Here is a 15552-nt window from a genome sequence, read left to right as displayed (position 1 = left end):
CATAACAGTTCATCGTGAATGGCGTGCACTGAAAATTGAAATGGGTGATAACACTGCAGACGTAACAAGTTTACAGCAGCCATTTGAAACCACTCTAGTAAGAGAATGGCGTCCCTGTCCACACAGTTGAAAAGTCCGTATTACAGACCGTAGCCTGGAAGCAAGGCTAGTTCTTCCCGTAGCGGTTAAAGTGTCCACATGCAGATGTATAGACCTTATGCTGGAAGCATTTGTAAATGATCCCTGAATATCGCCACCATGTGGCACCTTGTTTGTAAGTGAAAATGAATGGTTATTATGTTTGCATTTTGGTAGATTCTACAAGCTTTTTGGTCAATACATCCTCCCCCCCCCCCCATGTCTGCTTTGTCATATGAAATATGTTGATTGTTGCTTATTTGAAAGAAACAAAATTGTGTTTTCTCATTTATAGCCTAGGAGTATACTTTCTCTAGTGAAACTACATTATATTTATGTTTTTTTTAATGGTTGTGCCAATACTGTTCAAGGGCCATAGCCATCGCATACCTCTAGTTTTTCTTTGTTTTTCTTACTTTTTTGTTTTTGTTTTGGTGATTCATGTATTGTATGCGTCACTTGTGCAGTACATGTGAATATTATAGTGTCGTCATAAATGTTCACAATCTATTTTTACTTCAATGGAAGATTATGAATATGGTAACTGTGTTGAGTTGTCATGTGTGTTCTGCATTCTGTGATCATGTCAGTTGATTTGTTGATGTTTTTGCTAACTTGTCTTTCATATTGGTGTGTATGTGTATTACAAAATTCACAGGATGTAAGTGGGGATTTTAGTTTTAGGTTTTTTTTTTCTTTCAGGAACCGTCCAACGTGTTGTATTCATGAGCTTTACTGTAATCTTAACTGCAGAAATAAAGAAAACTGGTGATCTGTGAGAGCTTTTGTGCATGTGTGGCATTCACTCTGCTGGATATTCCATCCTTCGCTGAATGTACTCGTAAGAATCTGTGAAATCATTCGCTTTTCTCCATTATCTCTGACATACTAGTATTCATTCTTTGCACTTGCAGGCAGTCAGAGCCTGGGTGTGTTTTTTTTTTGTTCTTTTTTTTAAAAAGATAAAATGAGACAGCAAGAGAAATATGATAATGCTTTTGTATATTTTTCTAGACAGATTTTCACAATGATTTGTCCACTTCAGGAGCAACAAGATTCCATGTGGTATATAGCCTGTAGTTGTCCAAGAGGCAGACATTTGCTTCAAACCCCATTATGATTTTGGAGCTACCTAAAAAAAAAGCAACGACAGCAAAAAAACTATAAAAAAAAACACCCACCTAAATCAAAACAGTAAATAGAAAAACAGAGACAAAAAGAAAAATAGTGAAGATTTGCTTTGTCGATAGATGGTCAAGGTTGGATGACCAGTAACATGTCAACCCTGGTCCTCTACCCTGCCTCCCCCCCCCCCCCCCTATCACAGGCTCACAATGATATTTAAAGTACGTGTGTGAACAGAACAAGGTTCAACGGCACTCCCTGATACATGTTTATACAGAACATGGATACCACAGCATGTAAAGTAGGTGTGAATATTGTCCTTTTCCATTGTAATGTGATGTCATTTTCAAATACAGCTTTGGTATGATTCAGGTACAGGTTGCAAAGTTTTTTGCTCATTTTGGATCTGGTTGGCTGCCAGCTCTGGGAAGCTTAGGTGAATGTTACAGTCTCATGCCCGTATAAGACAAAAGCAAGGTAGATTGTGGTCTGATCTGAATAGGCTGATGGTTTTAACTTTTTCCAATTCCACCAGAGTCAATGCAATGCACTTTTGACTACCATGGTAATGTTATGGCAGAACAAGAGGTATCAGAATGTCTTGCGTACTTCACGAAACAACACAGCAAATTTGACGAGGATTATTGTTTCTATCCACTTCGTATCATCGCTGTTCATCTTCTCTTTGTGTCTTGTCTGCTGTATACACATATTGTCCCTGAGGCGACAAAACCTCGCATCTCAAAAATGTCAAATGTTCAGGAGAGCAAAACAACAAAACAAAACAAAACAAAACATGGTAACCAAAGCACTATCAAATGGGATAGTCTTTCCTTTGACATGTTGTGGTGGCTTCATTTTAGGGTAAGACAGCTAGGATTTAGACAGGACATCACTTAACTGATTATTTGAGCATTAATCCAAAAAAGCCATTTTCACCAAAATTTGAGATACAAGGTCTTGTCACCCTGGCGATGATATATACATATGTGTATATGTATGGATGTGTGTGTGTATGTACACATGTTTTGTTTTGTTCTTTTTGCATAAGTCTACAAGCAGTCAGCTGTCTTGATGCTGAAGATTTCTTCACTAAGCTCCAACATTGCAGTCACCTGTGGAGTAGATGCAGCATGCAGCATGCTATAGTTTGTTGGCCCCCAATTTGCAGGTGGCATGTATTGTACAAGCTCTGCCTGGTTATAAGCTGATTGAGAGGAAGAGAGAGAGAGAGAGAGCAGTGTAATTGTTATCCTAATCTTCCACTGCTGATGATAGTGCCATGGCTCCGCAAAAGCGTTTTGTCGTTAGCACGTCAAGGGCATTAATCACAGATGACATTTGCAAAACTCTTGCGTGTCGACGACGGGAGCAGATCGGGATGAGTGCGGGACGCAGGATGCTACGGTAACATTCCGGAGTGTTGCAGTCCCTGGCTTTTCCAGTGATCGTCATTGGGACAGGCATTTATGAAAGTGATGGCTGTGTGAATGCAGTGATTTTTTTTTTCTCTCTCTCCTGGTCGGTTCAGTTGTTGTTTGTCATGTTGTCATTGTGGATGATTGTGGCAGTGAACCATGTGCTAGGGGTAACCTTGAATCCCAGCTGTTTTACCTTGTTTTTTTGCCCATGTGAGTTGGCATTATACTCACTGCAATAGGTTTTCCTATGCTCTGTGACAAAATGTAAAAGCATGCCAACATGGTATCACATTAAATGGCTTGATAGAAGGAGGAATAGTGTATCCCCTATTCCAAAGACATTAGTGGATGCATGTCGCTTCTTTGTTATTTCACTTGCACACAACCTTTGCTGCCACAAGACTTGATTATGAATTGCCTGTGTTTTGTGATGGTTAGTGAGGAAAGAGAATTTAATTCAAGTGCCTATGCCATATGATCGGTATATATCATCTTTGTTCCATAGTTTGTGCTGTTTCCCATCTCGGCGTAGCATTATATGTACTACAGGATGTACTTTTCTCAGCTCTATGTTGTAGTTTTACAGAGCATCACTGCTATACAAGTATTGTGCATCAGTGTTTAACATGGACCTTGATAAAGGGATTGGATGTGATTGGACAATATTTCCTTCCATTTGTTCTGGGCTCTATTATATATAAATGGATATTTTGAGAGATAGATTAAGAGATAGGATTATTATATGGCCCTATGCCATGTGGCTGGCAGTCTGCTTGCTGCGCTTTTCAACCAAGATCCAGAGCTGTTGTGTATTTGCTGTAAATTAATTTGGTATGACACAATGTGACTGATATTCATTGAGCAGTAGTTTCGATGAAAAATTATACATCGATTCAGTTATTAAAGTCATTCCCTTCTTTAAATGGAGACAGAAGTGACATAGAAAGATGTTGTATGCTGTTTATTTGGGGGCGCAAACATGTACCAGTAGACAGAACTTACTGTTACAAATTGGCATCTTGACTTAGTATGCTGTTTAACTTCAGTATAGGCTAGTAGACTTATAATCAGGCCTCCGTTATTTCTGATTTCAGTGTAACAGACAGAGTTACCGGTATACCAGATTTACTGGGGCTGACATTTCTTTCCACAAACTTTTGGTATTATGAACAATGTTACATTTGTGGGGGGTTTTTTGTGTGTTACTGGTTAATGTTGCAGTAATGGTAATGAGGATATTGGCATTCCAAACATGGCACTCAAAACAGTCAAGAGTGACTTCTGTTCATACTGCCAGCTCAGATGACCTCACAATGCACTATACAGGGTTTTGATCACATCCTGCCCTCCTGCCTGCCCTAGTGCCAATGAAACTTTGCTGTTGGGCAAGCTAAATTCATGGTCTGGGCAACTATTAGAAGTCAAGCCATGGCTGCTTCGTTGCACATGGAAAATGAAAAGTGATGGTGAAGAACTTGGAATATGCAGCTAGAGTACATGTGAGGCCTATCAATTGTATACAGTGTACGCTGAGCCTACTCGTTGGCTTGTCCTCTTTTATCCATCAACAATTTGATCTGTGCAAAAGTGACAAAAAATTATGTATGAGATGCTGGGAAATGTGACAAAAGAGAGTCCAGAGGAATTTCAGAAGTCAAAGTCATTATGTAATTGAAAGCAGGTACAAGAAATCAAGTTGACCAGTGAAAAACTGGGCAAAGTTATGCAAATCATGAGTCGTTACCACTTGAGTGTTGGTCAGTTGTATAAAAAGGCACCCAATGGAAAAATCATTGTAGCTATGAGGGTGTATGGTTACCTGCAGAACCCACATTTCTTCCAGAATGTTCTCTTTCCCTCTATTTCTCACTGTAAACTCGTCTTTACTGAAGAGGATCATTTCCAGATTTCTCCTTACCTCTAGTCAAGGTTTATGGAGGATACAATATCCTTCTTTACCCTCACAGGCAGGAAATGTCTTTGAACAAACCAAAGAAAGCTACATTGTGGTCCCTCTATTTTCTGTACAAAAGAATAAGGAATGTGTGTATGACATCAAAAGGCATAGGGAAATCAGTTTTAGTCTTCAAGTGTATGGGACAAATAAAGAATGTGTCACAGGTCATGAGAACCAGAGAAAACAAATTTTTGGTCTTTTTTTGTTTACAGTACAAATAATAAGAGTGCAGCAAGTTATTTGCTGAGTTTCATGACAAATAAGGCCTATTGTGGATTCCCTTACAATTCATCCTCAGATTTCACTTAAGAAAATAACACTCTCTGCTAGCGATAATTAAGTTCTTTTGATTTACCACATTTTGTACATGTTGCATCCTTCAGTGAGACTGGTAGTATAATTTCTCTGTGGATGGAGAAAATACACTTACTGATAATGTGCATGATTATTTTGTTTAATCACCTTGAAAAAAAAATGTGCGTGAATGAGTAATTACTACCAGCTTGTTTTTCCCCTCAGCTAAAAGTAGTTGTAATTTTTCCATAGTACTATAGAGCATACTTCAGACTGTGTTGAGTGTATATTGTGAATCAAGCTTTTGCATTGTCATCACGTACGTTGCAGTATGTCTAGACAAATCGTTGCAATATGTCAACCACGCGTTAGTGCCGACATGTACCCACCCAGCGAGTATCGCGTCTCCTGCTGTTCGTGGCTGTTGACTTGTCACGGGATGAACGCCTTCGCTCTGTGTTTCGCGCTTGGTCTCTACGTGTGCTACATTCAGTGCATGAAAACTTCAGTGTTTTTGCAAAAGTAGAACAAAGATTCTGGTCGATGTTACACTTTATGTTGCCTGTGAACAGGAATGTGGCCAGTCTGTGTACAGAAAGAAAAGCACCACATAATATAGAAAGGAAAGGAGTTTACAGATCCAGAATTGTCAGTGGGGAGTTTCTTTTGTGCATTTTAACTATTAAAAAAAATTGCATTCCTGATGTCACACAGTAGTTGCTGAATTCAGTGTAACACTCCAACTGTACAGCATAGCAGGTTAGGGTATGGTATATTCAGAGCTGTATACTTTCACCTTTCTTTGATACATGTGAGAGGTATAAAGAAATTGGGACTTTCCTATCTTCCCCATATCAGTGTCTGGACGAAAACGACTTGATAACATGTTTGTAATACTTGTGAACACATGACATGCATTGATGGTGTATAAAGAGATAATTCATCTCTCACCAAACACTGTGGTACTAGATTGTGTATTCTCCAAACATTAGAATGCAACTGTATGTAGAGATTCACTTGTCATCTTCACAGAACTGTAACTAAATAGGATACTTGTTTTTCTTTTTTCTGTGTGATATATGATAATTTGATGTAATTACTGAATATATGACTATTTTTTGGCTTATTCCATCTTTTTTCTTTATTGTCATCTAATTGTTGATTTTCATAAATGACTTTTTTAAGAGACATAAGATATTGGATGTAAAATATTTCATTGACAGAAAATAAAGTTCTCCTTATGTCTTGCAAAGAACAAGGCTTGTCAAATCTTCCTTTTTTCAGCAGTCTCTCTCGTAAATCGAAGTCATCTGTGCTAATACTATGTTTGTTTTTCTGCTTCCAATAACACACTATTAGTTTAAAGGAGAAATCCAGTCCAAGTATAACTTAGTCTGATTAGAAAGAGTAAAATAATATGAGTTCAACAGTAAAATTTTGATGGAAATTGGGTGAAAAATAAGGAAGTTATGACATTTTGAGGTTATGCTAATTTTTCAGGAAACAGTTCTTGAACGGTAAATATGAATATAATATGCAAATGGCATAGTGAGCATGTCATACCCTGACAACTTGCTATATAGTTTGTACATACAATTTTTAAATTTTCAGTTGTTCATTCAAACGCAATTATGCCCAAGGCTCAATTCCTGGTATATCCAACTGATCACTATTCTGAAATTATTCAATTAGGAATAATAACATGTTTCAGACTTCAATGACAGAAACATTGAATTTTTGTCCTTTTTTAGCTCACCTGAGCCAAAGGCTCAAGTGAGCTATTGCGATCGCCCTTCGTCCGGCGTCCGTCGTGCGTCGTCCGTCGTCCGTCGTCCGTCGTCCGTCGTGCGTCGTCCGTCGTGCGTCGTGCGTAAACTTTTTACATTTTCATCTTCTTCTTGAAAACCCCATGACCGATTTTCATCAAACTTGGCAGGTAGCATCCCTAGGGGGTTAGGAACTCAATTTGTTAAAATGGGCACCATGCCCCACCCAGGGGGCCCCCAGGGGGCCCCCAGGGGGGCCCAAACCCCCCAAAATTAAGGAATCTGTAAAAATCTTCTTCTCTAGAACCAGAAGTGATAGAGCTAAGTTAATACTATGAGTTAGTACATTGATGACTGTAGTTTCAAGTTTGTTCATGGCAGAATCAGGGGTGCCCCCCTTGGGACCCAGGGGAGGGGGGTGGGGAAGGGTTCTAATGGGGCCTAAATTGTACATTTTCATCTTCTTCTTGAGAACTCCATGACCCATTTTCACCAAACTTGGCAGGTAGCATCCCTAGGGGGTTAGGAACTCCATTTGTTAAAATGGGCACCATGACCCACCCAGGGGGCCCCCAGGGGGCCAAACCCCCCAAAATTAAGGAATCCGCAAAAATCTTCTTCTCTAGAACCAGAAGTGATAGAGCTAGGTTAATACTATGAGTTAGCACATTGATGACTGTAGTTTCAAGTTTGTTCATGGCAGAATCAGGGGTGCCCCCCTTGGGACCCAGGGGGGGGGGTGAGGAGGGGTCCTAATGGGGCCTAAATTGTACATTTTTATCTTCTTCTTGAGAACCCCATGACCCATTTTCACCAAACTTGGCAGGTAGCATCCCTAGGGGGTTAGGATCTCAATTTGTTAAAATGGGCACCATGCCCCACCCAGGGGGCCCCCAGGGGGCCCAAACCCCCCAAATGAAGGAATCTTTAAGAATCTTCTCTAGAATCAGAAGTTATAGAGCTGAGATAATACTATGAGTGAGTACATTAATGACTGTAGTTTCAAGTTTGTTCATAGGAGATCCAGGGGTGCCCCTCTTGGGGGTAGGGGGGGGGGGGGGTGGTTGGAAGGGTCCAAATGGGGGCCTGAATTGTACATTTTCATCTTCTTCCTGAAAACCTCATGATGGATTTTTGTCAAACTTGGCAGGTAGCATCCCTAGGTGGTCAGGATCTCAATTTGTTAAAATGGGCACCATGCCCCACCCAGGGGGCCCCCAGGGGGGCCCAAACCCCCCAAAATTAAGGAATCTGTAAAAATCTTCTTCTCTAGAACCAGAAGTGATAGAGCTAAGTTAATACTATGAGTTAGTACATTGATGACTGTAGTTTCAAGTTTGTTCATGGCAGAATCAGGGGTGCCCCCCTTGGGACCCAGGGGAGGGGGGTGGGGAAGGGTTCTAATGGGGCCTAAATTGTACATTTTCATCTTCTTCTTGAGAACTCCATGACCCATTTTCACCAAACTTGGCAGGTAGCATCCCTAGGGGGTTAGGAACTCCATTTGTTAAAATGGGCACCATGACCCACCCAGGGGGCCCCCAGGGGGCCAAACCCCCCAAAATTAAGGAATCCGCAAAAATCTTCTTCTCTAGAACCAGAAGTGATAGAGCTAGGTTAATACTATGAGTTAGCACATTGATGACTGTAGTTTCAAGTTTGTTCATGGCAGAATCAGGGGTGCCCCCCTTGGGACCCAGGGGGGGGGGGGGGTGAGGAGGGGTCCTAATGGGGCCTAAATTGTACATTTTTATCTTCTTCTTGAGAACCCCATGACCCATTTTCACCAAACTTGGCAGGTAGCATCCCTAGGGGGTTAGGATCTCAATTTGTTAAAATGGGCACCATGCCCCGCCCAGGGGGCCCCTAGGGGGCCCAAACCCCCCAAATGAAGGAATCTTTAAGAATCTTCTCTAGAATCAGAAGTTATAGAGCTGAGATAATACTATGAGTGAGTACATTAATGACTGTAGTTTCAAGTTTGTTCATAGGAGATCCAGGGGTGCCCCTCTTGGGGGTAGGGGGGGGGGTGGTTGGAAGGGTCCAAATGGGGGCCTGAATTGTACATTTTCATCTTCTTCCTGAAAACCTCATGATGGATTTTTGTCAAACTTGGCAGGTAGCATCCCTAGGTGGTCAGGATCTCAATTTATCAAACTGGGCACCATGCCCCACCCAGAGGGCCCCAGGGGGCCCCAATTCCCCCAAATTAAGGAATCTTGAAAAAATTGGGCCCTTATTGTACATTTTCATCTTCCACTTGAGAATGCCTCGTCAAATTTTGGTAGAGCTGTGAATAATTTAGATTAGTGACTGCGTAAAAGGTGAACTTGCGATACTCAGGTGAGCGCTAGACCCGCGGGTCTCTTGTTTTTGTACAGGATCAATGGAAAATTGTGAGGGTATGACATGGTTAACTCACTCATTTGCATATTCATATCCCCTGTACAAGAACTGTTTTGCAGAAATTAGCAAAACTTCAAAATGTCATAACTTCCTTATTTTTCATCCGATTTCAGTCAAAGTTTTACCGTTGAATTCAATTTTTTAAATCGAACTAACTTATATTTGGACTGGATTTCCCCTTTGAATTAAAGTGAAATGGCAGTAAACATTTCATTTTGACTTTAAACACATTGAGACTAAAAATCAAATAAAACAGTAACATTGTCAATGATGTCGGACAATACCTATGAAATTTCAAGTATCACTTGACGTCACAAGATGATGACATTGGTCAGAATTACACGCTGCTAATCTGCCAAGCTGACTTTTGATAAATGGAGTAAAATAATAATTAATCATTTGTCGAGCACAGAAACTATATCTATATATTCTCTCGCACTGCAAGAGCTCCTTAAAGGGGATGGCTAGTAACTGATCAGTGGGAATCAGTGGGAATGCTGAGGGATGATTGTTCCAATCCTTGTGGGATTCATTTAGGAGTACATTATATATCTACTGTTGTGTGAAAATCATTTGCTTCAGAACGGTCTCATATTCAAGTGATGTGCAGATTAATGCCCCGTCACTGACCAGGGACGCTTTCCTGGAAACATTAGACTGCACATTACTTGAATATGAGACCATTCTGAAGCAAATAATGTTCACACAAGAATAGATATATAATGTACTCTTAAATGAATCCCACAAGGATTGGAACAATCATCCCTCAGCATTCCCACTGATTCCCACTGATCAGTTACTAGCCATCCCCTTTAAAGGAAATCAAAACCCAAATATGAATGTGGATTGAGTGAAAGCAGCAACATTAGTTGAACTCATCAGTGAAAGTTTGAGGAAAATATTGGACATTCTGTTCAAAAGTTATGAATTTTTACAGTTTTGACACCGTCATCACTGGACAAGGAGACTACTACAGTTCATAACATCACTATAGACAACAATATATAGAAAATGTAAAGAAAATTCAACATATTTTCACTTTTCTAGCATTATGAAAGAGTGCTTTGCTTACCTCTTTCAGAAAGCAGAAGGAATGATATTACCCTTAACATGTGCCAGTAGCATGTCGATGGAATGCGAACTTTCTGTGAAAAATTAAATTTTGCGGAATTCTCCATGTATTTTCTTTATATTGTTGTTCACAATGATGTCATGAACTGCAGTAATCTCCTTATCCAGCAGTTACTGCACTGAAACTTTAGAAATTCATAACTTTTGATTCAAGTGTCTGATTTTTCTCAAACCTTAAATGATATATTCTACTAATAATGCAACTTTCACTCTATTTATATTTGGGTTTTGGTTTCCTTTAATTCTACATCTTGTATTTTGCTGCACTGTCCTACATGGCCAAATTTTCGTAAAGTGGAACACCATTACAAGTTTAATTGAAACTTTACCAAAAAGACAGGAAAATCATGAAATTTTGAAGTTTCATGTGCTTTCATGAGACAGTGAGGCGAGGACTTTGGGTGATAGAATTACTTCTGCAGATTTGAAGAGGCAATTACAGTGTACTGTATAACGAGGAATGTTCACGTGCATTTTAACTTCGCGAATTTCGCAAGAGCCAAGATTCGCGAAATTAAAATGCATGTGAAAGTCCTTGTCTACACTATATGCATTGAATGTTAGAGACAACTCGCGAAAATTTCATGCCTGGAAAAAGGCCGTCGGCTCCAATTCGGGAAAATTTCATGCCGCAAAAATATTGTGTTTTACAGTACATGTATGTCATTGCCTTCCAACTCTCCAATTGGTTTGTGCATACAAAGATATAAAACATATCTTCGGTAAATGATTTGGAAACTTAAAGTCCCTCCCTGTTGTCATAGTCATGATATATGAGTAAGTCAATGTAGTAGTACTGGGTACACACATACACATAAAGATGTAGTTGTATGTATATATATATGTGTGTGTGTGTGTGTGTGTGTGTGTGTCTGTGTGTGTCTGTGTGAGTGTATGGGTGTGTGGTTGTATATATTTAAATAGCTTCAACTTCAGATTGACCTCCAGAACACTGCTTTTTCTCAAGTGCAAAAACCCAATTTAAATCCACCGCTTCCTTTTGTGACATTTTCATATGCATGACATATCCTCAATTGTCCAGTTTTTAACACAGTAGATACACACACACACACACACACACACACAAATCTTGTCAATGTTTTGCCTCTTGGGGAAAACAGAGCAAAATGTTTCCTAAACACATGATATTCATCAAATGTTTTTCAAGCAATCCAAGTATAATTGAGAATCTCAGGCATTGCTGTAAAAGTGAATGTTTTTGTGCGAGTAATTTTTTGCACTCCGCCGAGTAAGACAAATTTCATGTGTTTTTAATTCTGCGGAATCAAGACATTACATAGTGGTACATTGTATAACAAGCAAAAATGCTAATGTGCTCTTATTTTCGTGCTACTTTTTGGTCACACGAAATGCAAGAAAATTTCCACTTTTACAGTATCTCTATGTCTGGCTGGCTGGATGTGAAATAGGCACACACAGAATTAGACATCAACACATAGCCATTGTTTAGTACAATGGAGCTTAAATTTGACAAAAGATGACTGCCCCCCCCCCCCCCCCACACACACACACACACTCACACACATACATACACACAAACACACACACACACAAGAGAACATATCGTCGGTTGAGAATGATAAGGGCGTTAAGTTGTCACAAAACCCATAGGCCCGTATTGTACTGTAGACCAAGGTTTAAACCCATTTTAGACTCACCTATGGTTTAGCTAGACCCGAGGTTTAATTTTGTATTCTGCTAGCGAGGTTTAGTTAAACCCAAGTCTATTTCGGGTCTAACTAAACCCGAAATAGTCTTGGGTCAAGCCACCATGGTGCCCTCTATGGAAGAAGAAATTCTCCCTCTCTGAGTACTTTTCTCTCCACAAATCCACTTAAATTTATTATTGGCAGTGCATCAGCCACATGAGCGTGACTTTCTTGGATTTTGAATAGTTTTTACGGGTATTTATGTCGAATAAGGGCATGCTGTATTTTTGCTTGCGACGACTCGTGAAGCACTGTGCATTACTGTACAGTTTGTGTACGTGTGCGACGCACATCACAGGATACATGGTAAGCGTATAGCGTAGCGCTATAATATTCTTGGCTAGCTAGCTTTGAATGCTCAGTACCAGCAGATCCATCGCGCCGCGCCGGCCGGCGGCACGGTTGCTGTGTGCGCTGGATGGGACATGGCTTTTTATGTCGATTGAATCGTGAATTTGGAATGGACTGGCAATTGATCAAACCAGGACTTTGAGGTAGGAAATTGAATAAAAGCTTTTCTCTTAAGATTGTCAGTTAATAAAAATGGAAACCATTCTAAAATTTAGAAATAGATCTAGATCTACTATCAACCCTGTCTCGATATTAGAAGTAACGTTAGATTTTACCTACCGTACCACACCAACCTAACTTTTAATAGATCTAACGTTAGTCCTAACGTTACAATAATGTACTCTAGCTATTCGAATAGGTTCTACTAACGTTAGTAGGACCCTACTCCTACTAACTAGTCCTAACATTAGTCCTACGATCGATCTAGGTTCTCGATCTAACAGTTAGTCTATCTATGCCAAATCGACCTCAGGCTCTACCCTCTAGTCCTACATTGAGTTCTTGGTCTAGTCTTCAGGTTATTTTCATCGTAAAGCTTATCTAGACTAACGTATTAGTACAGGTAGTAGTATTTCTACCATTTAGATCTCGAGGTCTCTTCTAAGTCTACAATTTGCTATAAGTACTAGATCTAGTATGTACTAGTAGGCGTATCTCGTGTGTACTCGCGTGTGGCCGGCAAGCTAGCTGCTGTATCCAGCCAGCCACTCGTTTTGTGCCATCGGCATTGATCTGTGTGCTGGTACCCTTACCAGTCATCGTTGGACTCGATTTAAACTCGAAATAAACCTCCTCCTGGGTAGGTTTAATTTAAACCCAATTTAGACCACAGCTGGACTTAGCAGAATACAAATTAAACCTGGGTTTAAACCTGGGTCTAAACTGGTGGTTTAAACCCAGGTTTAAACCCCAAAAACCCACTTTAGACCCAGGCGTGGGTTTAAACTCGGGTCTAAGTTTTTAGCAGAATACGGGCCAGAGTGTTCAAGATGACTTAACGCCCTTCTCATTCTCAACAGACGATATCTTAAGACATCATTTTCCCCATAATGATTAAGACACACGTTTGTATGACCATTACAACATTTACTTTTATTGCACTTTTAAAAAAAAGATGAAATGATCAGTGGGGGCACATGCAAAGCAACTGAACCCAAATATTCCAGAGATTTACATAAGAAAGTGCGCATATACATAAAACGGAACAGATAGCCATAACTGAAACTGAATTTACAGAAACATTAGCCATAACTACTGTCCAATCAATAATATAAACAGGCATATACACAGCACATTTTTAATGTGTCTCATATTAGAATCATAATACATCACTCAATTGCAGCAAGATGAAGTGTTGAATCCACTCTTTCCCCATTGGGCAAATGCTTATGTAACAGACACATTAAACAGTCATGGTGTGGAAATCACGAAGGTAAAATCTTGCGAGTGAACTGTACACTTTATGTACATCAAACGGAAGGTCTCTACAAAAGTGCAAATTATGAATGCCATCCATTCATTTGTGCAATCATGTCAAATCAAATATAATACTGAAAATGTTAATGAAAGAAAATGAAGCAACAATTGTGACTATTACTCTATACTAATTCCGTACGTTCATTCAGTTAACTCACATGCATTCTCCTTCAGTCCTCTGAACTTACGTTAAAATTCCCTCCCCCCCCCCAAAAAAAAAAAAAAAAAAAAAAAATTACCAAAACCTTCAAAAAATAAAAAATAAATTAAAATGTCTTCACATTTATACAGCTTCTTCAAATTCACAAAGTTGTAAATAAAGAAAAGTATCATGCTGCTGTAATAATGTAAAACAACACTGGTTTAAAGGATGGTAAAACTTTGACAAATGAATCAAGAATTTTTTCGTTTTTGATAAAGCTGTGATGTGGCGTAACATCTTCTTCGTCAATTGATGAAGACAGAGAGAATGATTAAAAACAGAACCACCTCCAAACTGACACAAGCACATGTAACTCTATCAAATCATATACAGCAGTTTCCTTGAAAAAAAAAACCAAAAAACAAATCCTGTAACCTCTACTTTCTGTATTCAATCAAGACATAAAAGCAAAAATTAATAGCAAGACTTTAGGTAAATATCAAGAGAGTAGAAAGCGATTTAAGTCACAAAGAAATTTCAATGTTTGCAGAAATTGGAAACAAAATAGGAATTACACGTACAACAGAGCAATGCTTTGTAAGCTGATTTACTGCAACTGTGTGCAAGGTTTTAAAGCAACGGACTGAATTACCAGGTTCATCTTGTGATACCAATAAACTTGTTTCTGTAATGTATTACCATTCATGGATGTTTATTTTCCTACAGCCTGGTAAACAAGCATTTCATTCACCCGTTCCCTATATTAAGTTCCACAGGCAGGAATTCACTCAGTTGTTGCTAGGTAGGGCAAGCCTCCAGCAAGCTTCATGGTTGCTAGGGACAACTTCTGTGAACAGAGCATGCATAGAATTTGAAAAAAAAATACTGAAAATGGTCTATTCTCATGGTCAGTTATACGTCACATCCAGTATAGCTGGAGTGAAAACAAACAGCTCGCTGGTATTGACCGATTCGGGTTCGTTGAGGGCAGCAGACAATTTGTGGCACTGGGCGCAGCCATTAGCTCAAATTGCGGTGTCCCAGCCGACCCCCCCCCCCACCCTCCTCTCCCCCACCCCCCGCGCAACATGTTTATCGCGCACTTGTAACAAAGGTTCGCGCACTAAGCAAGCGTTCGTGCACTCAGTACGAGACGCCTATTGGCTAAAACAACCATGCATTAGTTTTTCATTCCATGCACGTGCTAATGTAGGGAGGGGGTGGGGGAGTGGGAGGGGGGTTGGCCGGGACACCGCAGTAATGGCGCTGCCCATGCCGATAATACACAAACCGCCTCACAGAATCGGTTAATACAGCATATCGCTGTAAATGCAGCAGTGCATGCAAGTATGCAGTGTACGAATGAACGTGGTAACACAGACGACACAGTATGGTGTCGTCATTCAGAATCCTCCGTCTACCACTCTTTATCGAACTTTGTCAGTAACATTTCTTGTGGCTATTAGAAATATTCAGATGGACCATTTCTGACATTTACATAGAATTTGGAAGCCAATTATGAAGAAAAATAGATAATTTCATCTCAAAAATTCGCTGACCATGGGTTCGTTTTCACCCCAGCCGCTGTTAAATGCCCGGCTGTCTGACCATAAGA

This window comes from Diadema antillarum, unplaced genomic scaffold (genome assembly GCF_040938485.1).
Source record: "Diadema antillarum isolate AM-2024a unplaced genomic scaffold, OU_Dant_1.0 seq00000929_RagTag, whole genome shotgun sequence".
Classification (NCBI taxonomy): Eukaryota; Metazoa; Echinodermata; class Echinoidea; order Diadematoida; family Diadematidae; genus Diadema; species Diadema antillarum.
This window is presented reverse-complemented; position numbering follows the sequence as displayed.